This window comes from Ochotona curzoniae, unplaced genomic scaffold (genome assembly GCF_017591425.1).
Source record: "Ochotona curzoniae isolate NIBS_2020 unplaced genomic scaffold, NIBS_Ocur_1.0 scaffold_3835, whole genome shotgun sequence".
Classification (NCBI taxonomy): Eukaryota; Metazoa; Chordata; class Mammalia; order Lagomorpha; family Ochotonidae; genus Ochotona; species Ochotona curzoniae.
In genome coordinates this window covers 22,209,871-22,235,670 of record NW_024467114.1, presented here as the reverse complement: position 1 = coordinate 22,235,670, position 25,800 = coordinate 22,209,871, and the positions used below count along the sequence as shown (strand labels likewise).

The following is a 25,800-nucleotide window of genomic DNA, read 5'->3' as shown; positions in this document are numbered from 1 at the left end:
GATGCTGAAAAATAAGAGTCATGAAATCCTTTAGATAGGGAAGTGTAGATAGGGAAAAATGACGGAGGATCATAAGTGGCTTAGGGTGTTTAAGCTGAGACGATCCAGGGGAATGAGAGAAACAGCGTGATTGTGCACAGCCAAGGCCGCGTCCGTTGCTCTGTGAAGGCGCGGTTTTTCAGAAGCTGGATTTCAGTTGTTTTCCCTAAAGCAGGGGTTTCCCAAGTGTAAACAGCCAAGTGGCAGTTTTATAATGTGCAAATAGGTTTTCCTTGGCCAAATAGGCTGGAAAAACCTGGGTTAACCAAAGCTCCGTAGGAATTCTTAGAGCTATTAAAATGCTGGAGCTCAGCAGGAGGGTTGTGGGATGTGTTCTGTCTTTCTCCCTCCCCTCCCTGGCCCTCCCCTTTCCTTTTGTTCATTTTTATTGAAAAGGCATATTTACAGAGAGGAGACATAGATAGGCCTTCTGTGCATTGGTTCACTCCCCGAGTGGCCTCAAAGGCCAGATCTGAGCTTCTTCTGGGTCTCCCATGCAAGTGCAGGGTGCCAAGGCTTTGGGCCATCCTCTGCTGCTTTCCTGGGGCACAAGCAGAGGAGCCCAATGGGAAGTGGAGCATCTGGAACATGAGCTGGCACCCATATGGGATCCTTGCGTTTGCATGAGGTGGATTAGCCAATTGAACCATAGCTCCAGGCCCAGGATGTATTATTTTCTATGTGTGTGTGTGTGTTTATTTTAAAGATTTATTTATTTACAGGAACGTCAGATGTACAGAGAGGAGGAGAGACAGAGAGGAAGATCTTCCCTCCGATGATTCACTCCCCAAGTGAGCTCAATGGCTGGTGCTGTGCCGATCCAAAGCCAGGAGCCAGGAACTTCTTCTGGGTATCCCACACGGGTGCAGGGTCCCAAGGCCTTGGGCCATCCTCAGCTGCTTTCCCAGGCCACAAGCAGGGAGCTGGATGGGAAGTGGGGCTGCGGGGATTAGAACTGGCTCCCATATGGGATCCCGGCATGTTCAAGGCGAGGACTTTAGCTGCTAGGCCATGCCGCTGGGCCCTATTTTCTATGTTTTGATGAACACAAAACTTTTAATTTTTCACTGAGCTTTAAAAAATACTAGTGTTCTGGAGAAATTTTGGAGACATCTGGTAAAATGTGTTGATCTTCCCTTCAGATCATGTATAAATGTTGATAGAGTATTATATATTACCAGCAAACCTTGGTGGCTGCTTTCCTCAACTTAGTATGAAAATAAAAGCCTCAAAATTGGTTATATACAGAGAAGTTTTATTTGTAAAGTAAGCATTGAATGTGACAAGAAGGAAGGGGAAAGTGCCTCCCAAGAAGGATCTGAGCAGTGGGGAGCCTCATCAGAAGAGAGGGAAGGCCCTGCGCAGTAGCCTCATGGCTAAAGTCCTTGTCTTGCATGTGCCGGGATTCCATATGGGCGCCGGTTTTAGCAGCCCCGCTTCCCATCCAGCTCCCTGCTTGTGGCCTGGGAAAGCAGTCCAGGACAGCCCAAAGCGTTGGAACCCTGCACCTGAGTGTGGGAGACCTGGAAGAAGCTCCTGGCTTCAGATCAGCACAGTTCCCAGCTGTTGTGGTCACTTGGGCAGTGAATCAATCAACGGAAGATCTTTTTCTCTGTCTTTCCTTCTCTCTGTATATATGACTGTCCAATAAAAATAAATCTTTGAAGAAAAGAGAGAGAGAGAGAGAGAGGGAAAGACATTGGTGTTTTAGGAAGTGGCCTGGGATATTAAGCATTCCCTGACTCCTGCTAGTCTGGGCAGGAACGTGCAGGGAAGACTTTCCCCATGGGTGGTCTCTCAACCAATTTAGAGATTACTGTGCAGTTCCTGTGATTCCCACCCGAAAGTGTGGCTTCCTGGCCAGGATTTTAGCGGGCTTGGACAGTCTCATTATATAGAACCATTCAAGTTTTTATATGGACTTTAAAAAACCCACTGTATTCATAGACATTCATTGTGGTGGAGTAGTGTTCTAGCTGGCTCCTTGATGCATTTATCTTGTTGTGGATGGTGATTAGGTTCCAAGAAGTTCACTTAATTTATAGTGGACACAAGGTGTGTTTGTGTTAAACGGTACCTAACCAACATTGATGCTATATCCATGATGAAAGGTTCTGTAATTTCTAGCTTGGAAAGCCTGGAGCCAAGTCTCTCTGGGTATGAAAATGATGCATTTTTTTTCTGGTTCCTTCTAAGTTGCTATTTGGTGGCATCTATGTAAAGATGCTTCTCTACAAATATTGTCAGCTTCTTTAGCTTTAGTTGTTCCTGACTTCTTTGGAATTGAGAACAAATGTGTGTTAAATATATGTTTCTGGCCTTCAGCCAATTGTGCGTTTTTAAATTATGTGTAAATAAGATCATGCTTATATATACATACCCTTTACTTGGAAGAATCAAAAGAGGAACAAATCTTAGCATTTTTTGGTCTCTCATAACCTTCAGCTCTTAGATATCATGAAAGCAATAGAAATAGGAAATTGACACATAGTTACTATTCTGTGCAGGATGAGCTTGTTATTTGTTTGAAGATTTATTTCTTTATTTGAAAGGCAGAGTCGCAGGGACACAGTGAGAGAGTTAGAGAGATCTTCTATCCAGTAATTCACTCCTGAAATGGTGGCAGTGGGCAGGGTCGGTCTGAAGCCAGGAGCCAAGGCCTCCTTCCTGTCTCCATTGTGAGTGTAGGGGTCCCCGGGCTTGGGCCATCCTCTGTTGTTTTCTTAGTTACCTTAACAGGGACCTGGACTGAAAGTAGAGCAGCCGGGGGCACAAATCAGGCACTGCTATGGAAGCCAGTTCTGCATGTGGTGGCTTTACACGCTATGCCACAGTGGGTGGGCCCCAATTGTAGGATAAATTTAAAATGAAAATAATATAAAATCCCTTTTCATTAAGCAGCTTTATAAGCCATTTCCTCCTCCAAATAATTATTCAAACATTTGGAAACTTTTGATTTTTTTTTTGTTTTGTTTTGGTTTATGAAGTTGCTTTCATAGCAGATAATTTGACACAAAATTCAAACTGTGTGTGTTTGCTAATTCTCCACCATCACTTTCCCGTTTCTTGGTTCTTCTATCCTTTTGTTTTCTCTTTGACCTATTGTCTGTCTAGGAATGCCTTGTAGGAGGGCATTCTTTTAAACATCTGGGCTATCCAGTTTGAGTAGTACTAACAGAGCTGTACCTTTGTGTTTGAGCCAGCCGTTGGCTAATAACTCCGCTGTTGCGACTTCTGCGTCCATTTTTTATTCTCATATGGGAATTACATAAAATGATGTGACTTGTGCCATGGGGACTTCTAACTACTGGTTAACGGTTGGGGTCTATACTCTTAAATCCATGCTCTGAGTGTAGGTATACCCTTTCGAGTGAGTGGAGGAAGAACCCAAGTTTGCCTCCCCCCCTGCTCTCCACTCCTTTGCTCTGAGGAACGCACAGTGCAGTTTTCCTTCATGTTTGTTGGCACCAGCATGGTGAACCAGTGTAGTTCTGCCAAAGCTGGGCAAGAAGTCCTAGATCATTTTATCACTAGAGTCAACAAGTAAATATATAAATATAGATTGAGATATTTTCTCTTACATTTGTGCTGTCTCGTTTTTTTGCTGGAATGTTCTTCTGTCTTACACACTTTTATTGTTGTAAAGAACTAACAAAATGGATGAGATGAGTGCTGAGTGTTGCATTAAGGAGGAAAATAGTCATTGTTTCCATCTGTAGTTCTTGTGACTAGTTAACTCATTCTCAAGATCAGAGGTGTTGATGAGCGCCCTTGAGCTCTCATGTCTTACAAGGCAGCATATACTGCTCACGCCAGGCCACTTGGGCCTTTTGTCATCTTGTTCAGCATGTCAGCATGTACACACCGTGCTTTTGGCTCGTGTATTCACATCTGGAGTGCTGCTGTTAACAAGAATAACCCCTTTCTAAACACTGCCGTTAAACTAGAATGGTGCTCCTGTTAGCAGCAACAGTTTTCACTGATGCTTGATGCCCAGATTTTTAGTCTGCACACGCAGGTCTCAGTTCATTATGAAGAAATACAAGCTGGACTTCATGTTTCCTGTTGCCAAGGGAAGAAATTGGTGTCCGTACAAAGAAAAGGAGTTCCTGTTCTTACAACAGAAGTGTAGGGGGTCATTTAAGTTAACAACCTCTGAGTTAAAAATGGATCTTGTTTTAATTTTGTGAGAATAATTTAGTAGTGGAAACTATTTGCTGATCTTTTTAAAAAGGAAAGACACAAGAAGTATAATTGTGATTATGCAGTAGGCCTATTAAAAATCAGTTTAGAATCAGTGAGAACCTTATGAGCTTGGCTTTGTCATGTCACCGTAACTTGTGGGAGAGCGTTGTCCTTATGGGATGCAATAGATAGATACATTATTTTTTCCTTAAATATTTGTTTTATTTTTGGGGGAAGGCAGATATACAGAGAAGGAGAGACTGAAAGAAAGATCTTCCATCTACTTGTTCACTCTCAGATGGCTGCAGCGACTGGAGCTGAGCTGATCTGAAACCAGGGGCCAGTAGTTTCTTCTGGGTCTTCCACATGAGTGCAGGGTCCCATGTCTTCGGGCCATCCTCTGCTGCTCTCCCAGGCCACAAACAGGGAGCTGAATGGGAAGCGGGGCCGCTGGGATGGGAACTGGCACGCATATGAATTCCCAGTGCTTGCAAGGCAAAGATTTAGCCATTGAGCCATTGTGCTGAATGCATGAGTGTATTTAATTTTTAAAGAAAAAAAATCTGTATATTAGCAGTATTTGGTATGTGACAAAAAAAAAGTGCTAGTTATGATAACTTGTGAGGCTGCAGTTTTGGCAAAGCAGGTTAACTCACTTGCTGTCACACATCCCATATGGGTGCTGGTTCAAGCCTCTGCTGCTTCACTTCCTGTCAAACTTCCTACTAGTGTGCCTAGGAGAGTGTCTGGGCACCTGCCTCCAAGAGGCTATTTGAAATTTCTAAGGTTTAACGTTGAAGATACTTGTGTGATTTTTTTTTAACATTCAGCATTTTTGCTAACATTTTTGAAGTGTTTTTTGGGCTTAAAGAAACCTAGAAAACAGAGGAAATGATTTACATGAAATATTTTTAGTTTTCACAACATTACCTGCGTATTATAATATTTTTTTTGGACTTTATAGCATGTCCGTAATATAAGTAGATTCTAGCTCTATTTTCTTTTTTTGTTTCCTCGAGTGGGTACACCACTTCTGGAGGTGCTGCAATACCAAGTCAGTGCGCCAAGTGGACGGGGCTAGCTTTTATTCCAACTCCCTGCTCCAAAACTCCATTTATCATATTGTCGTCAGATAGAGGACGTATAAACTGACAAGAACCGATACTATACTTGATCATAGCCAAGAGGCTGAGGAATGGTAATCTTAATTCTCAGCTTGTGTGTAGATTCCAGTGGCGCTGAGGTGGCTCTGGTATTCCAGCGACAGTAGCTCGTCTGACGCTCCAACACTGGCTAGCTGAAGGACATTTATTTCTCTTGAGGCGTGGACTGGAAGCCTCGTTGAGTACGCTAAGTGATTCCATCTGACCTTCAGAAAATCACTATAGGTTACACTTTCACTTTGCACATATGTCACCAACAAAGCCAGCTGGCTGCAATAAGCTTTTGGAAATAGACGTTTCTGGCTGAGCTTTTGGAAGACTGCATTTTTAAGTGAAAAAATAAGAAAGCCACTATTCACTAGTTACACATCGAAAGTAAATTGACAAAGGAAGCAAGATGAACAGTAAAAAGTTTGCAGTACTAAAATATTAAATTTTGTGTATAACTTCAGTTTGGTCTATTGATAATAGTTACTGTAAGAGGCAACCTCCCTACAAAAAGACAGAGATTTAGAATTAACTTTAGATATTGCAAAGAAAGATGCACTGGTATAGTTTAAGAAAGAAAAACTTTGACATTATTCCTTTAAAAAATGTTGAATCACAGTGGCAGATCGACGGCCAGTTCACTGAGCGAATCTTAGAGAGCGGACATGAAGTACGGCATAAGGGCACTTCACAAAGTTATCGGAAAATCGAAACTGTTGGCTCTGGAATAAACTTGCCTTTACATTCCATTTCTAGTGAGTTTTCTGAAGTACCTTTGTATTTTTGTCCTTTCAGGAGATATGATCCGGGTTGGTGAAAACCCTGAGCTTTGGTCAAAAATCGAGTTGACTTTGTCTGACCTTGTAAGAGCATCCCCTCCTGGCCTCTGGTTTCTTTCACACATTAGCTGTGTGTTTGTCTGATGCTGTTCTGGTCAGTAATGAACTGTCATTTAGAAGTGGCTTAAGCTCCCTGCTGGAGAGCCATTTCTGTAAATTCCGGGTATTATTTTTATAGCATGTGGTAGCTAACTGGCTGGCCCAGAGCTCACGCACCACACATGGCGCCGGGAGGAGGCGCATTTCCAGGAATAGCTACAAGAGCCTTTTGATTGGTCAGGATTTGTCATGGGCTTTCCTTTGTGAAATCCTTTGCAGGGCCTGGCACAGTGGCACAAGTGCGGATTGGGGCTGGGCACACCGAACTGGGCTAGACTCCAGCACCAAGTGGTGCTCTGGAGGACCAGGGTAGGTGCAGGATGAGCTAGGCTAGGTCTCTGCCCCTACTGAGCCATGTGTGAACTGTGTGTGGGTGTGGACAAGTCCTGGCTGGGCTAAAACATCCAACAGCAAGAACCAGAATGGCCAGGCCTGGCGGTGTTGCCTAGCAACTAAAGTCCTCACCTTGAACTCACTGGGATCCCATATGGGAGCCAGTTCTAATCCCCGCAGCCCCGTTTCCCATCCAGCTCCCTGCTTGTGGCCTGGGAAAGCAGTCGAGGATGGGCCAAGGCCTTGGGACGATGCACCCATGTAGGAGACCCAGAGGAGGTTCCTGGCTCCTGGTGTTGGATCAGCACAGCTCCGGCTGTTCTGGTCACTTGTGGAGTGAATCTTCAGATGGAAGATCTTCCTCTCTGTCTCTCCTCTCTGTGTATCTGCCTTTCGAATAAAAATAAACAAATCTTAAAATATTAATAATAAAAGAAGAAATCCTTTGCTAGGCAGCATTAGAAAGACTTACAGAGAGAAGGGGAGACAGGGAGAGATCTTCCGTCTGCTGGTTAACTCCTCAGATGGCCTCAGTGGCCAGAGCTGAGCTATCTTAGGCCAGGAGACAGAAGCTCCTTATGGGTCCTACATGTGGAGGCTTGGGCCCAAGGACTCGAGCCATTTTCTGCTGCCTTTCCAGGCTCTTAGCAGGGAACTGGATCAGAAGTGGAGCAGCTGGTGTATAATCCAGCACCTATATTGGATTCTGGTACGTTGAGTGTAGGCTTAGCCTACTATGCCACAGCACCAGTCCCAATACCTGTAAGTAATTTTTATTTATTTCATTTTTTAAAAGATTTATTTTATTTTTATTACAAAGTCAGATATGCAGAGGAGGAGAAACAGAGAGGAAGATCTTCCATCTGATGATTTACTCCCCAAGTGACTGCAATGGCCGCAATGGCCGGTGCTGTGCTGATCCAAAGCCAGGAGCCAGGAACTTCCTTCAGGTCTCCCACTTGGGTGCAGGGTCCCAAGGCTTTGCACTGTCCTCAGCTGCTTTCCCAGGCCACAAGCAGGGAGCTGGATGGGAAACGGGGCTGCGGGGATTAGAACTGGCTCCCATATGGGATCCCAGTGAGTTGAAGGCGAGGACTTTAGCTGCTAGGCTACTGTGCTGTGCCCATAAGTAATTTCTAAAAAAGATTTATTTGATTTTATGTTTTGTTGGAAAGGCAGATATACAGAGAGAAGTTTGTGGGGTATGCTCTGCGGGACCTGTTCGTGAAATTTTGATAGTTCAACAGTTCCGAATTACTGCCGATCTCACCACTCCATGCACAATGAAATCTCTCCAGAATCCACAGATTGACATAGTCCACCTTAGTCTCTGCTTGCCTGGTTATTCACTGCCAACACTTGGGTGGGATGGTTGATCAATTTGTTTTGTCTCCGTTCTCTATCATGGTACCGTGTGTGCTCTGCAGCCTCCAACGTACTGGCAGATACTTTTTTAATACACACATATGTTGTGTATAGATCTCTTTGGAAATATTACTGTAGTTATTCATTTCCAGCTTCTTTTATTCGTCAACATTTTTAAAAAAAGATTTGTTTATTTTTATTGGAATATCAGATATACAGAGAGGAGGAGAGACTGAGAGGAAGATCTTCTGTCTGCTGATTCACTCCCCAGGTGACCTCAACGGCCAGAGCTGTGCCAATCCGAAGCCAGGAACCAGGAGCTTCTTCTGGGTCTCCCATGAGGGTGTACTGTCCCAAGTCTTTGGGCCATCCTCAGCTGCTTTCCAAGGCCACCAGCAGGGAGCTGGATGGGAAGCAGGACCGTCAGATTAGAATTGGCGCCCATTTGGGAATCTGGCGTGTGGAAGGTGAGGACTTTAGCCACTAGGCTTCCACTCTGGGCCTTATTCCTCAACATTTTAAAAGCGACACCATATTTCCTTTAGTAATAAAGGGTTAATGGTCAGTGGCTAATGTTTCAAGGGAAGCAGAGGGTGCAAATCTTTGAGTTCTTGTTGGTAAGTGGACAGTGAAGGCGGAAACAAATGATCCGTACTCTGTTCTTTGGAGCTTTGGACTGCACACAAGGCAGTCTGCATTTTACAAAGTACTTGGGCCCCAAATGAGAGACCTGGAAGAAGCTCTTCATACAAAAATCAACAAATCTTTAAAAATCATTTGATACCCCTTTTGTACAAATCATGAGAAATCATAGCTCCGTGGGTTAGGTTTTTGGTATAATTATACATTTTTTGAGCGTGTGTGATTGTTACACAGTGGTACTGGTCCTTCTCATTCGTGTGCCGTGCTGAAATGTTTTCATCCTTGCTTTAAATTATGCTTTTGTGTAAGTTGTATACAATTTGAAAAAGCATGGCAAATGACAAAATTAAGATTGCCTTTAATTCTAAAATGTGATAAGTGGTTCTTGATTCTTTTTTTTTTTTTAATTAGTACTTTCCCTTAATTTTGTCTGAATTGCATAAATGTGATAGCAGGTGCTGGGATATCGGTGTGGTGGAAGAAAGGCTTATTTCTGAAGCAGTTATCCGTTTGAGAGCTTATCATTAATTTCCTCTTGTGTGTAAAGCAATTTCTCATATAACACATTAAACCTTTCAGCTGTTCCTACGTGATATATAGCCCGAGTGTGTATGTTTATGTGTGTGTGTGTATGTGAGTCTGTGTATCTGTTTCTAATTTTATAAACAATAAAGTCTAGGTTTGAACAGAAGCCACAGTCTTTGTGGTATAATTGAAAAAACATGTGTTTTGGAGCAGGCAAACATAAGGAAAGTTGTAACTCTCAACCAGTTCATCTGTTTAGAAAACGCTTTCAAGGGCTTCTTCATATGTTCACCCCTAATTCTATTATAATTATTGAATTTGGGAAGGAGAAGCGTTTGTCCCTTGATTTAAACTTTTAGCAGGGTTTAGCAATTAAACATTTCCTGGAATGATGCATGCCATGTGTGTTGGAGAAATAAAGGACACCGAGCAGTAAGTCTTTTCTGGAACACTGAGGTCGTCGCGCAGGTTAGAGTCTTGACACCGATGGTTGCGGTGGTCATTGGTTACATGGAAACGTGAGTGCATTTTTATTTCTTCTGGAACATGCCAGTGCACATTTGACTGATTTCAAGTAGTCAGTGTAATGTTGCCAAGCTATAGATCCATTTGCATGAATTACATACAATCTGCTTTGATTCTTATTTTACTTCAGAGAGGGAACCTTTTCATCATTAACTTTTCATTATTAGCTTTTTTGCTGTCATTATTTATCGTGATTTGTTTTGCTTTCAATATTTATTAAAGGATATTGATTTTCTTGAAGAAAAAACAAGTACCGTCTTTTACCCATCAATTTATGTTATATTACACCTAACATCTTTTTCCTTTTCTCATGAAAGCTGCTGTGTTAAGTATCTGACATCCCCCGATGTGATGTCAGTTAAGAACTGCTGAATATCTTAGAGTGAGATTGTGTTGGACTTAAGGAAAAAAAGGCAGTTGCAGTTATATCTTTTTCTTGTTATAAATGTCTTTTTTTTTTTAAGTAAAGGTTTATTTTATTTGTTCGAAATGCAGAGTTTACAGAGAGAAAGAGAGAGAGGGAGATCTCCCATCTGCTGGTTCCCTTTCCAGGTGATCACAGTGGCCAGTCCTGGGCCAGGCTGAAGCCAGGAAAACTTCATCAGGGTCTCCTGTATGAGTGACAGGGGTCCAAGCACGAGGGCCATCCTCTGCTGCTTTCCCACGCACATTCGTAGGGAGCTGGATCACAAATGGAGCATGCTCATGCTCGTAGGGGATGCCCATGTGGCTGGAGGCTAATATTCAAAAAAGAGATTTACTTCAGTTGAAAGGCAGAATGCCAGGGGAGGGGTGGGAGACAGAGAGATTAATTTTCCATCAGATGTTTGGGTTCAGCTGAATACAGGAGCCAGGAGCTGTGTTCGTGTCCCCCGTGTGGGTGGCAGGTGCCCAGCCCTCTCTCTCTCTCCCTCCCAGCTTCCGTCCCTCCCTCCCTTTGTCCCTCCCTTTCTTCTGTGCTTTTCCTTTCCTGCCTGCCTTCCTTCTCGGTGGGTGGAAGATGGATTTGTTTAAATGAATGATAATAATAGTAATGTTTTATAATACAATCATCCTCTATTTTGGCACTGATACTGTTTGGGATTTAATTGTGACAAATACACTTTTACATTTAATTAGAGGAAATGATTACTGACTTTTAGATATGAATATACCATTGAGTGAGGGATTTTGCTAGGTTAGAATAAGTACCCCTAAATGTGCATGTTTTTACGTTGTTTGGGGATGAAAATTCTACATTTGATAGAATTGATTCATTTTCATTGGCCTCGCTTCACTTTCTAGGTGAGGATACATAATATTCTGTTTTCCTTTTCTTTTTCTTTCTCTAAGACTAAGCTTGGATCTGTGGTCTTCTGTGGCCCACCCGAGCCAGGCTGTGAAATAGCTGCCTTTCTCATCCATAGGAGGTGGCGATCTTAGCACAGTTACTTCTAATTAAAACCAGAACCCAAAGTTTCTCTAGGGAGTTCACTATTACGTTTAAGCAATGAGAATTTTGAAGTTGTAGGTGGAGTTCTTTTTGTGAAAGTATACTGCATTTGGGCCTTAGAATTTAAAAACTAGCTGTTGGCTGCTCATTTTGTGCTTAAAATGTAGTAGTCTTTTTAAGAGTTTCGTGGCTTTCTTTTTCCATTCTGATGTTTATGAATTTTATAGAGGTGCATTCAATGTAGCAGCTTCTGTTGGGAGGATGTTAAACTAAGTTCTGCATTTTGCTAAGTGCTTTTTTTTTTTGTCCATGAACGAAGCTGATTGCACCTTGTATATATGACTGCAGATGAAAATACTTGTGTGCTGACTGGTACACAGCAGCCAAGGTTGTGGCGGCACCGGCAGGACAGCCCCTTCTAACTTTGATCAGGAGTATTTGCCTCTTTCATTTTATTTTTAAAACCATACGTGGATACTTCAGAAAGTTTATGGAAAATGGAATTGAAAAGTTAATTTTGGTACAAAAAGTTTAGTAATTCAGGAAAAGTTTTTCTGTAATGTATGTTTTCCATGAACTTTCTAAAGTTCCTTCTAAGATGCATTTCCTTTTTTTTTTTTTGCAACAGAATGAACAGCTTTGTTCTTCTTTTTCTTCTTCTTCTTCCTTCTCAATATTTATTCATTTATTTGAAAGACATAATTACAGAGAGATGAAGAGAGAGATCTTCCGTCCTCTGTTTCACTCCCCAGTGGTTGCATGACTGAAGCTGGGCCAAGTTGAAGCCAAGAGCCAGTAACTTCACCTGGGTGGGACCCCCATGTGGGTGACAGGGGCCTAAATATGTGGGTGATTTTCTCTTGTCTTTCCTGACACCTTAGCAGGGAGCTGGTTCAGAAGTGTTCAACCAGGATTTGCACTGGTGCCCATATGGGATACTGGTGTCCCAGGTGGCACCTTAATTTGCAGTGCCACAACACTGGCCCCTAAACTTTTAATTTTGTTTTTCTACTAAATAACTTAAGAGTGGGAGGTTCCTGACTTCAAAATTACCACATTCATCTAGTACATTCTGTAGCAGCCATTCTAATTAGCCTCTCTGTAGCCAGTTTGAGGAGTGAAAGATTTTTCTCTCCATGAGAATAGATTGATAAAACTTCCTCATATCCATTCTTTCTAGGAAGGTTTCTCAGTGTTTCATGCTTTTTAGAAATTTTTATCTGTGAAGCCTGTCTGTGCTTCCGTCAGGAGCTTTCTAATGAGGGGAACGCATGCATACTCATTGGGTTCCCTTCTCCGTCACTCTTTGCCTCATCTTCAAGAACAGAGAGAGACTTCATATTAGCTGGCGTGTGTTATGAAATAAGAATAGCCTTTTTGATTTGACTACTTGTTATATATAATTGCATCTGGAATAAGAGATATAAATCAGCTAATATTTAGCTTACCATCTTTACCAAGAATCTTCTGACATTATCTGCCCTCTTGCCAAGGTACAACTTACATATTTGTGCATATGATTTCTTTTTAATGTTTGTATAAACTTTGATCATCATGCCCTGTGGCAGAGCCAGGCATTGATGGAACCTGGAGTTTGGGAGTGGTGGGGGTGTTTGATGTATCCTTGTCTTCCACTCCCACCTTCCAATATTTTGTTCTTATGAACTTATGTAAAATTCTGACTGTAAAAAACTTAGGGCAATATTGGTGTTAGGAAATAAAAGAATTCTTTGTTCTTGCCCCTGAGAGCTAACCAGTCATAAGCATTTTATTCATGTGCAATAAACCTGAATTCATATTGTATTTATTCTTTTAAGGTCTTTTTTTTCTCACCTTACAATATCATGAAAAATTTCCTTAATCAGTTCTGCAGTAATTTTCTAGATGATAGTGAAGAATTCTATGGTTTACCTGTGTTTGAAGGAATCACTTCTGATATTCTGCTTTTTCACACAGGAATGTCAGAACTCACCAACAGTTGAATCTCTGTGAGTGTTTATCATTGATTTTTGTTTAGGATCAGATCCCAAGATGGGACAGAGAATTGGGCCAAAAATCTTTTAGTACACATTTAAAATTGTACTATGTTAGAAAAACGGGTACTATTTACGCTTTCAGCAGCTACGTTTAATATCTATGCCAACAGCAGGTGATATCCCTGAATAAACTGTTCAGGATGGGCTGTTTGCCCGGCGATTAAGATGCCAGTTCAGATGCCCACACCCACATTGGAGTACCCGAGGCTGATGTGCTGGAGTGGGTCCTCACGGAGCGTTGATGACTCCAGGAATTGAGTTCCTGCCACCATGTGGCCGACTGGAATTGAGTTTCTGGCTCCTGGTTTAGACTCAACCCAGCCCTACAGATGGGGACACTTGGGACAGTGAGTTGGCTCTGTTCTTTGCATCTTAAATTAAAAAAATTGAAAAAAAAAAAAGGTCAGACTGCATTCTAAGTGACACTTTTTAATATTTTCATAATTTTTAAGAATATTCATTGGTCACTTGCGAAGTGCTAGAGATTGTATTGTTTACTCATTTGAAAAATATTTATTTATTTATTTGAAATAGTGAAAGAGAGAGAGAGAAAGAGAGAGAGCGAGCGAGTGAGCTTCCATCTACTGGTTCACTCCCCAGATGGCTATAAAAATTGGGCTTGGGCCAGGCCAGAACCAGGAGCCAGGAGCCTCCTCTGGACCTCTTACCATGAATACAGGGAGCCAGGGACTTGCACTGCTTTTCCAGGAACATTAACAGGGTGTTGGCTTGGAAATGGAGCAGCCAGGTATCAAAATGGGGTCCATTGGGATGCCAGCCTTGCATGCAGCAGCTATTGACTTGTTACATCTCAGTGCTGGCCACGTAGTTGACTCAACTCTGTAAGGTAGGTCATTTTCATTTTAACCCTGAGAAAATTGTGAATTGGCAAGATTCATCACTGTGTACATTGACACACAGGCCGAGCGGTGGATTATCATTTGACCGTTAAGATCTCTCGTTTGGTTAGTCGCAAAGATTGCTTAAAATGATTTTAAATATTTTAATATTTTCTAAATAAACAATTCTTTAAAAACATTTATTTCTATTATATTTGAAATGTAGACACATAAGGTTAGGAGGGTGGAGAGAGAGAATGAGTGAGAGAGAGACTAAGATTTTCCCCGTAGAGGTTTACTCGCCAAATGCCCACAGCAGCCGTTTGCCCGGGAGTTGGGAGCTCAGCCTAGGTCTCCTGTTTGGGTGCCAAGGGCCCCAGAGCTTTAGCCTCCAGCTGCCGCCTCCCATGGGGAGCGTTGGCAAGAGTCTGGAACTGGGAGTGGAGCTGGCACTGGCTTGTCCCCAGGCACTCTGATGGAACGTGTGGACCTCCCAAGCCCTTCTGTTCCTTCTTGTAAACGTTCTAAGGCCTTGTATATGCTGATGTTCTTAAAGTATTTTCATATATTTCCTGAAATTTATTTGGGTATGTCATAAAATAAGACTTTAATGTCATTTTTCCAAAATGTATGCCTAGGTGTCCAAACACCATTTACAAATGTAGTTTCTCATGGTAAATCTCTGTAGTGACTAATTTACTCTTATACTCCATTCATTTCCCTTAATTTATTACTCTACAGTGTGTCTATATGAATGCCACTATCATGTTTAAAACATTAATATTCAATGTTTTGCTATGTGGGAAGACTAATCATTTTTTTCTTTTAGAAAAATGTCTTGGTTATTATTTCTTTTTTTAATTTTCCTCTTAGCTTTAAAAAACAGTTCCATGAAAAAAAGTTAGATTTTTTTGGCATTGCATTCAATCTATAAATTATTACAACATATAACTGACATGTTTATAGCACCCATTTTTCCTATCTAGGAACACAATCTATCTTACTGTTTATGTAGGTGTTCTTTTATGTTTTTCATTAAAAATTTCACTTTTTACCTGTCACTGTTCTTTTGTCACATGTTAGATCCTTCCTGTCTGTTCCGCCCGTCCTGCCGCCCTCTTCACCTTCCTCCCTCTGTCCCCCCTTCCTGTCTTCACCCTGGCAGACTCTGTTACAATGCTGAGCCAGAGATATGCAGCCTGCTCATAGGGAGGAGACAGCAGCCAGTGCAGCTCCATGGCCTCTTAGACAATAGAGGCGTCGTGCTCACTGTGACCACATTTAATGTGACCTTCCTAAAGCAGTTAAGATATATCTATATCTATATCTATATCTATATCTATATCTATATCTATATCTATATCTATATCTATATCTATATCTATATCTATATCTATATCTATATCCCTATATGTAGATATTGCACGTATATTTAATAACACACACACACATCTTCTATCCGCTGGTTCATTCCCCAAATGGCTGGAACGGCCAAAGCCCGGCTCGTTTGAAGCCAGAAGTCAGGAACTTCTGGGTGTCACATGTGAGTGTGGGGGCCCAGGAACGTGGGCCATCCTCTGCTACTTTCCCAAGTGCATTAGCAGGGAGCTGGATTGGAAGTGGAGCGGCTGGAAGTGCATATGGCATGTGCACTGCGGGCGGTAGCTGCACCTGTTATGGTACCAACTTCAGATTTTAAAGTTGGGCTAGAGTCACTGTGTAAGGCACCTAATTACCTCGGTGAATATTATGACTGGAATCTGTTTTATTACATTATGGTGGGTTTTGTTTTTGTTTCCGGAGGGAGAGGGTGAGAAGAAGGAACGACATGCAATTCTTTGTTGACAGCTAATTTTCCTAGTACATAAAACATAATATTCCACTCTAGTTACTTTATTATAGTTTCCATTGATAGAAATCAGCTTTCAGTCTAAATGTTATTTATTCTGTTAGATAATCTATCTTTTCCATTTGCCTTTAAGAGAGCCTCTGTTTTTGGTGTTTTTCGGTTTTCTTTGTAAAATTTTTTATTTATTATTTTAGTGAAGTGACAGAAATCTGGAGAAAATGAGCAGGGAGAGAGAAGAGAGAGAAGACAGAAAGAAAGCTCCTGTCCTCTGGGTCAGTCCTCCAGCGCGTGCCAAGGCCAGGGCGGGGCCGGGGCCGATGCCCGGAGCCCGGAACGCTGGCCAGGTGCCCAGTCACAGGCTCAGTGCTGGCAGGAAGCAGCCAGAGTCAGGAACGGAACTCTGAGATTCTGATGTGGGCAGAGAGCTGGACTGGGGGCTTTTTCCAAATTTATTACTTTTTAAAAGACTTACTATATTTTAGATTGAAAGGTAGAATCAAAGAGAAAGATCTTCTACCCGTTGGTTCATTCCCCAAATGGTTGCAGTGAGTGGAGCTGAACCGCTCTGAAGCCAGGAGCTGTAGCTTCCTCTGGATCTCCCCCGGGAGTCCAGGGGCCCAAGGGCTTGAACCACCCCCTACTACTTGGAGCTGGATGGGACGTGGAGCTATTGTCTTTTCCTAGTTGTTTCTGTTATCTGCTTAATGAAGACCATTTTACTCCAGCGTTAACGTCTCCTAACTTCATTTGTATGTTCCATCTCTGTTATGGATGCATTGTGGATTCTTTCTTCTGAAATATTTTTCTGTTTCTTAGAGTACCACAATGTAGTTTCATTTTAAAACTACTCATAGAATTTTGTTAACTTTGCTTATTGCATTTTTTTTTTTTTTTTAGCACTCGAAGTTTTATTTGGTCTTTGAAAAAACTGGCTTTCTAATGACCAGTTCTGTGAATCATCTCTTAATATCCACTTGTATTTCTTTATACACACGTTGTGGTACTTGTATTCCCTGAGTGCTCTGAGTACGCGAGGGCTCTGCGGTTCTGAGCTTGCCGTGCTTTCTGCTGCGTCGGTCCCCGTGCCTTCGGTCTCCGTGCGTGGTGACTGACTGTGAGGTCGTATTCCTTGGGATTTTATCCGTGGGAATGATTGGTGTGTTCCTTCAAAGCCTGGAGTTTTCTCTTGCCAGGTGCTTGGTTTTCCAACTCAGGATTTTTTTTTTTTTTAATACACTAACCTCACATTGAGGTTTGTTGAGATATCCACTAGAGTGAATTTGATCTGCAGACCCACATTAAGATCAGCTTGGGGGGTTGTGAATTCTTAGGAGAGATTTTTTTTCCCCCTTCAGTTGGATCCAAGTTTTGAGATAGGTACTTTTTTTTTTTTTTTTGCTTTCTCTTGGTCTTGATTGGGAGTTTTATTTCTGAGTTCTGCGTTGTGGTCTTGGTCTTATACTGGGGAGGTGGGGACAGTGTGAGGATCTGGTAGATCCTTCCTTAGGGTGGGCCCTAGGCTTCTTCCCTTCACTGTATGTGTGTCGTCTGAGGCCAAGAAAGCTGCAGCTTAATATTATCTAGGAAAGTGCTTCATTGAGTCATTTTGCCTTTGTGAGGTTCCCATTTTTTTTTTTAATTTTTTTTTTCCTTGCAGCCCATTGATATGCTTTAATAAAATGTACTTTTAGGGCCCTGAGCAGTGGCCTAGTGCCTAAAGTCCTCACCTTGAACATGCTGGGATACCTTATGGGTGCTGGTTCTAATCCCAGCAGCCCCACTTCCCATCCAGCTCCCTGCCTGTGGCCTGGGAAAGCAGTTGAGGGTGGCCCAAATCCTTGGGACCCTGCACCCACGTGGGAGACCCGGAAGAAGCTCTGGCCATTGGCGGTCACTTGGGGAGTGAATCATCAGATGGAAGATCTTCCTCTCTGTCTCTCCTCCTCTCTGTATATCTGACTTTCCAAATAAATAAATAAATAAATAAATCTTTAAAAAAAGATGGAAAAAATAAAGTGTACTTTTAGCAGATATCTAGTAATTTAAGTAAGTCCAGCTTTTATTTGTTAGTGACTTCCTCTACTTATATTGTAATTTTTTTTTTTACGAATCGTTGTAGCTAACAGAATTCAGCAAGAAACCATCAAGTTTTGTGTGTCAAAAGGAAATATGTAACATTTTTATACTTAAATCTGATGTGACTTAGAAGCATACAAAGTTCAACTGTGTTGTTAAGCCCATATTAGATTTTGAATCAGAGAAGGCTGTGGAAATTCGGTGATGTTATCCAGTTGCCCAGGCATAAGGTGGAAGAACAGTGTGGAGTTCTGGTCCTGCTGTTTTTCACCTTTGTGTTCTCTGAAACCTCACTGAACTTCTTGAACCTTAGTTCTCTTCATAGTCAAATGAGAACAACAGTTCTTGACCTTGGCACTTTTATAAAATAGTTGCTGGTGTTAGATGTGCTGGTACCATACGCGCCAGTACTTTTAAGCAGCATTATTGTTCCGTTTGGATCTTTAATTTGATTCTGTTGCTTTCCCTGGACCTCTACGAGACAAGGTTGTCAGTGAGGTCACAGTTTGCTTTCACAGTTCCATACAGCGTGTTAAACCGTGTCTTAGCTCTCCTGCCTGCTTGGCGCTGAATCTCAGTGAGCCTTTAGCACCGAGCAGAAACCAAAGCACCGGAGAGCTGGTTAGTAATGATTTATTGGCATATAGAATGTTTTCCATTTTCAGGTCTCATGCTACTGTATTCCAGTGTTTTGAGTTGTAAAACAAAGTTAGCTTTTGTTATTTGAAAGCTCGTGCAATATACAGGCTTTCAATGTGCAGAAGGTTTTTCTAAATATTGCCTTGAATCGACTAGGCTATGTAGTCCTCACTATCTGCCAGCAGAGGGCGCCATTGCCTCACTTTTTGATTCCAGCGAGTTGTAAAAAGGTCATTGTATTGATGGAAAAAATGCTTGTTTTCTCACAGGCTGAGGAGGCTTTGGAGCCAGTCTGTCCTTGTTCCTGGAAACACACCCTTTAAAGCCTATTTTTTTGAATTCTTTTCATATAGTATGGTTCTGAAGTGCTGGAGTAGAGAGGAATACTTTAAACATGGGTAGAGTCGGGATATCGAAGTGGTTCTCTCATGCCGTGTCCTATTTGAATGGAAACAGGTAGCTACTATAGTGAATTTTTCATAACGTTTTTTAAAATCCTTTGAAAGGCAGACCTTGGTGCTGACATTTGTGTTTCCTGTGTATTTGTATTCTATTGTCTTTGGGCTGTTTCTGTGTTTCGTCTCCTGGTGGCGCAGTCCATAGGATGCACAGTATCGTTATGTTTCTCAGTAGTTTTTTTTGAATTTTACAGATTCATGAAATCGAAGAGCCTGGCAATGACTTCTTTAGCAAATGAAGCTGGAAATGTATGAGCTAAACCACTTCTAGCTTCCCGGTCTGACTTTTTGTGCTTTTTCTGAAATCTGTTTTAAACTTTGTTCCCTAAGTAGTGGGACCTCATGGCCGATCCGTCTGGTATCCCAGATACCGATTCGGTAGAGGTGCTGAGTGTGCCAGCTTTGGCATCAGAGTGGTGTACGCTCCTGCCACCTTCCAGAAACCACGCTGAGCAGTTCACGCCCGGTCCCCTCCTTTAGTCTTGACAACAAATTCGAGCAGTTTAGAAGCTGTAATAATGTTTGTTTGGCAGTTGAAGACACGCACTGCGTAATCCAACAAAGGCCCCACTTGCAGGATGGATCAGAGCCAGGATTTAAAATGTTGACTTGCGTTTTGGGTTCAAAACCGCTGTTCTTTGCTCTTATTCATACTTGGTGTACATTTGATACTTTACCCATTTTAGCTCAATTTCTTCATTTAAAAAAAAATGATATACCATCCTACCCTGGGACCAGGGAATACCTTGAGAGCATCAATTAACTATAACGCTGTTTTTTGGGTGGGGCACTTTGCTTACTGATAAGAATGAACTATTTAGTATCACCCAGAAAAAAAATGTTGGTACCCCGGCTGTGCTTCTTGCTAAAGTCTTCAGGTTTAATCCGAGAATGTTTTTGAAGTCAGAGTTTCATGAAATATCCATGAAATGCAAGAATCTTTCTGTTTCTTTATATCTGTTTTGGAGTCACATAATTTATTATTTTCCTTCATGTTAAAGAAGAAGTTACTTAGCTTTATTGGAAAGGTAGATTTGTACAGAGAGAAGCAGAGACAGAGAAAGGTCTTCCATCTGCTGGTTCACTCCCCAAATGGCTGCAGTGGCTGGAGCTGAGCTGATCTGAAGCCAGGAGCTTCTTCTGGGTCTCCCACACAGTGCAGGGTCCCAAGGCTCTGGGCCGTCCTCTGCTGATTTCCCAAGCTGTAAACAGGGAGCTGGGTGAGTTGTGGAGCAGCCACAATATGAACATAGAGGATTAGCCAGTTGGGCCATCACATCGTCCCTATTGTTTGTTTTTAGTTGTTTAGATGGGGGGGGTTCTTCCCCAGTCCTTCCTTTATTTCCCGTGTTTCTAGTATTAGGCGTTCTATTTCTGAGGCACACACTTCATCTTTTTTTCTCTACTTGTACTGTTCTTTTAACCACACAGGTGTGCATGAGAGCTGACTTTCACTTGTCTCCCAAGCCCTGGCCGGCACCCCCCGTCCCTGCTCTGTGCTCCCTGCCAGGCACCTTATCCAGGACAGTGTGACGCTCCGGAATCCTGACCAAGCTGGCCCATGTCAAGGCATTGGTGTGTGCCAGTGTGTGCAGCATCCTGGCTGGCCTGCCCCATGCTTTAACCCCATGTGTATCAGCAGATTCTGGGAGCTCCTCCAAGGACCCTCACCCAGGTCACCCCTAGGCCTAGCTGTCCTGTGTGCTGACAAGTGTAGTGGCCTGGCCATCCCTGGGAGACGCTCCGGCCTCTTTATCTGCTCCATCCTCTGTCCTGCTCTCTTGCGGGCATGTGTGTGCAGTGCTTTGTTCTGTGGTAGCCCCTAGCAACCGTTTTATACTGCAAGGAGCCCCCAGTGGCCTCCCTCCAGCCTGCCCCTAGTTCTGTGCACAGCAGTGGTGGCCTTACCCACTGGGGAGCATAGCTGTGGGGCCTTGGTGATGCCACATGGCCCTTACTGTTTGCTTGGGTCGTCGCCAAGGATTTTATACTTAATTTCTGGAAGGGAGTGGGGCAGAAAGATGCATCACCCAGGGAAGTTATTGTCAGTACTGAGTGATGCAATACACACCGTGAAAGACTAGAGGGAGAGCCTGTCACGATAGCCTAGTGGTTAAATCCTTGCCTTGCATGTGCCAGGATCCCACATGGGCACCGGTTTGCGTCCCAGCTGCTCTGCTTTCCATCCATCCAGCTCCCTGCTGGTGCCTTAGGAAAGCAGTCGAAGACAGCTCAAAGACTTGGGATCCTGTACATGCATGGGAGACCTGGAAGAAGCTCCTGGCTCCTGGCTTCAGATTGACTCAGCTCTGGCCATTGTGGCCACTTAAGCAGTAAACCAGTGGATGGATGATCTTTGTCTCTGTATGTCCTTCTCTCTGTTTATCCGCCTTTCCAGTGAAAATAAAATCATTAAACAAAAACAGAAAAAAGAAAGACTAGAGGGGAGTGGGTTACTTATGTGTGAAGGAGTTGGAGAAGCTTTCCTGAAGGCGGTGGGGCTGCTGGCTCCTGGCTGCTGGGGATGTGCAGGTTGATTTGGTCACATTGTGATGGGAGGAGGGCAACTGAACTGAACTGGACTAATAAGGCGTATGGAATTTAGGGCTGGGACGGTTATTTTGCGTGGAGTATTTGGCTCCCAGAAGTGGATGTGGAGTATCCAGAGTTCATTTAGGAGACAGAGTTCTTTGGATATCCTCTCCATGACTTTGCCCTTAACGCCGATGCACTAGGTTACCTTGGAACCTGTGGTGGAGCTTCATATCACATCGCCTGTTAGGATGACTCATCTGGTTCACTGGTCTTTTATTAAGAATATGGAATTTTGACTGCTTTCTTGAGAAGAAACCAAGGAAGTTTAAGAGATCAAAAAATCATTAAGTAGTACCTTGAGCCTCGTGACAGGAACAGTTCATTCAGGAAATTGAAAGTTAGTGTTGTCATTATCCGTAGTTCCTTTGTACTTAGCTTTTATAATTCTGTGACTTTAGATCCTAACTTTAGCCAAGAATTTCCCAGCTAGTTGTTTTTTATCACAAATATTAATGAATTGATCACAGTTAGTTTAGTGTCAACTGTAGTTTTTTTTTTTTGTTTCTTTCTCTGACAAGTTAATGATTTTTGGAGGAAGAAAGGTAATAATACGTGATTAGCAAATGTTTAGCTTTTGGTATTATTAATTTTATGAGACTGCTATTATTGCCAGTGAGAACTAGCTGTCCACAATGAAGAGGTATTTTTAAAACCTTGGAGGATGTTCTCTGGATTTCTTACCTGCAGAAATTTATCTCACTTTGAAATGAGTTATTTTTTTCTTGAATTATACCCTAGCATTATGCTCACCCTGTAAGAATTTTTCTTTTGGATGAGAGAGAAGAAAAGAATGCTAAATACGAGTTATTTTGCATGATATCATCTGTCTTGTCTTCCTTACATCGCCCAGAGAGTCATCCTGTGAAAAACTCCCATCAATATGACAGGGTGGGGGATGATAGGGAGTGGAGGGGAAGAGAGAGAGAGAGAGAGAGAGAGAAGGGGGGACATGAGCAAGAACGTGTGTGTTGGGGTGAGGGTGGTTACAGGCAGGGAGACAGGACCATCTGGCACACTCTGTTACCTTTTTAGGGAAATGGAAGTTTGGAGGGACACGAATCGACCCCAGGTGGAACAGCAGTTTGCAGAGCCAGCAGTTGACGCAGTTCTCTGTTCTCAGATACTGTCCGTGGTTCTTCAAGTCTTAGAAACTCTTCACTTTATCAAGAAAGGTGAAGTTTTGATTTTGTGTGTGTGCTTTCATTCTCACATTAAATTTTACCTTTTTGGGCCCTGCATGATAGCCTAATGGCTAAAGTCCTTGCCTAGCACACGCCAGGATCCCAGTGGCCCCACTTCCCATCCAGCTCCCTGCTTGTGGCCTGGGAAAGCAGCCGAGGACGGCCCAAAGCCTTGGGACCCTGCACCTGCTTGGGAGACCCGGAAGAAGTTCCTGGCTCCTGGCTTTAGATCGGTGCAGCTCCGGCCTTTGCTACCACTTGGGGAGTGAATAGCAGATGAAGATCTTCCTCTCTGTTTCTTCTCTATGTATATCTGACTTTCCAATTAAAAAAAATTACCTTTTTGACTCTGAAGGACTTCCCCCCGCCACTTCTATTTCAAGTTTTTCCACATCATTTATTGTGTAGGAAAAAAGCTACTTTAATAATAATATCAGTTAAGGACCACTTGTTTACCAGGTCGTGGTGAGCATGCATTTTCGTTATAGTTGAGCCTTCCAGCACCACGTACTAGTTTGTTCACACTGCTGCACTGCACACAGGGAAAGTGGTGGGTCTCCTGGCTGACAGTCCAGGTGCAGCACGCTGACCGGAAGCTCAGCCCTGAAGAGTGTGCTGTCTTCATCAGCCGAGCCTTCCTCCGCCAGTGTCCTCCCTGCCCCATGGCCTCCAGACGCAGCTCCCGCGGGCCGTGTCAATGCGTCATGTTCTGTCCGTGTTGGTCTCTCTGGCGGACTCTTTTTCGATCTCAGAGACCCAAGGGTTAGCTTTGTGCTCAAGCTTGTACTGAATCTTTGAAGATGTTTATCAGTCTCCCCTAGCTCTTCAGTAGCTCTGTCTTCCCAGGTTGGTGTATCTATGGTTTAGCTCTCCTATTCACCAAGGGTGGCAACTCTACGCCCCACCCCCGGGCCGCCACCCCCACACATGCTAGTTTTTCAGTGCCTGTTTGTAGAATTTGTTGAGTGAATGTGAGTTATGGCAAACGTTATCAAAGCTTTCATGATCATCGCATGTGACATAGTGATCCACTCAGTATTTTGTGAATGCAAGTGATAATACAAAGTTTAGTTCCCCTTTCAAGCCCTTAGCATTGCTTTCACATGTTGTGTGTCACACGTAAAGCAAATTTAGTGAATGGCTGTAATTTCCTGATCCTGTGCTCTTAAGCCTGTTCACAGTTTAAGGCAAAGGATTACGATAAATAGCTTGGGGAACCACACAGTAGTGGTCTTTGTGAAGCTATTAAAGTTCCCTGTTAAAATGAGACACAGTAACCTGTCAAAGGCAAGTGCATAGGAATGGTTACTGTGCAGACTCAATTTTTATTTTCTTGCATCTTAAAAAGTAATTAGGCTCATGAAGTTATTTATTGGGGCAACACTTGAATAGTAGTTGAGGATTTTTCTCTAATTCATTGTTTAAAATATTAGCTACTTAACTCAACACGTGTATTCTATTTATTAATTTCCTGTGCTCATTTAGGGTTTTAAAGTTATTTTGTGCTGGAGTTTGAAACTTACAATCTAATTGGATATTGCCATATTAGAGGGCTCTAATTACTTTTAGAATGCTCAAGCAAAAATGAATTTGGTGAAGAGAGTAATAAGTAGCTATTCTTTCACAACTCTGATTTCCGATTATTAAGCATAACCAAGCAGTAGCAGCAGCTCAAGGCAGCAGACATACTTTCCTTGGTGTGAGCTTGCGGGGAGAAAGCGCAGAAATGATACAGAGTGGCAAACTCAGCATCCCACAGGCTCCGGAGACACATCTGCTGCTTGTTTTTAAGGCAGTGCCTGCTGGGCAGCTCCACTGGGGACTCTGATGTTTTTGCTCATAGCAAACATGTTGTATCGTTTTTTGAGTTAGGTTTGCAGTAGAGATTAGTGAGTGAGCATTTCAGCCTCTCTGTAGCAACAACAACAAAAATACTTTCCGTGCGTGCGTGCGTGCGTGCGTGCGTGCTGCTGAAAAGGAGCGGAAGTTGCACAGACTCCGGACCCTTCTGTTCTGGTGTCGCAGTCTCTTGGTGTTTCCTGTCTGCCTTTCTCACTACCTATACAGCTGTTTTTCATGTGTCTTCCCAGACTTGGAGGAAAACCAAATACTTTTGACAGCTGCACGCTGAACTGCAATATAGGCTTGGCCACGGGTCACATTTTCGTTTCTTCACTTGTAGTTTTACACAGTGAGTAAAAGAAATATGAGCAGAGAGATTAGGAAAAAAAAAAAAAAACTCCAGGCAGCATGCTGAGTCATGGTAGTCCCGTTCCTGTCCGCCGCTGCACGTGGTTTGCCACACGGATTCCACACACTGAGAGGGACGGCTCGGAGACGGGGGTGAGGGTATCCTGGCCAACCCTCCATGGGACCCTTGTTGCCAAAATACTCAGCCATGGAAAGTGCTCTGAGTCATGCAGTGTGGTCCAAGGAACTTCTGGGTACAGGAATACACGCACTGTTACACACAAACATACCCCATACACAGTGTTTTAGCAAGTAGGCTAGCATCGAGCAGGGACCACCAGCAGTGAGTTCGATGTGCAGTGGACTAGCTTTGACGACGTGAAAATTAACCCCTGGAAATGAGATGCACTGTTCCATAAAGACACTGTCATTTCATAGGGCTATCATGGCAGAACTTTGCTGCCTCCAGCTCCCATCCCTGCAGACATCAAAGCGATTTCTTTCTTTCTTTTTTTTTCCCCCAAGATGATTGAAAAATAGCAATTTCCAGAATCCCTTCAAAATGATCTTGATGGATCTTTTCTCACTTTGCTCCCAGATCTTGCAAATCACATTTGAAATGGTGATGGCTATTTCTCTCTCATTATGCTCAAGTGCAATGGAATAAAGATCAAGATGTAAAATGCTGATGAAATCTCCAGCTACCCTAATAATTTTGGCTTTCAAGATGTTTGCATTTTGGGGGTACAGGTTAGCCATCAATTTTGAGAAAGCATCATTAAACTTTTGCTGGCTTTTCAAT

At 42.8% G+C, this 25,800-nt stretch overlaps 1 protein-coding gene and 1 non-coding gene across 2 annotated transcripts in view; one reads left to right on the top strand and one right to left on the bottom strand.

The window, feature by feature from the left end:
- BBS9 (Bardet-Biedl syndrome 9) overlaps positions 1–25,800 on the top strand; it is a 333,069-nt gene that overhangs the window by 36,301 nt on the left and 270,968 nt on the right. The window lies entirely within an intron of this gene.
- On the bottom strand, positions 5,242–5,424 carry LOC121145935. Its single transcript, XR_005882104.1, has one exon. It is a non-coding gene; the product is annotated as a U2 spliceosomal RNA (small nuclear RNA).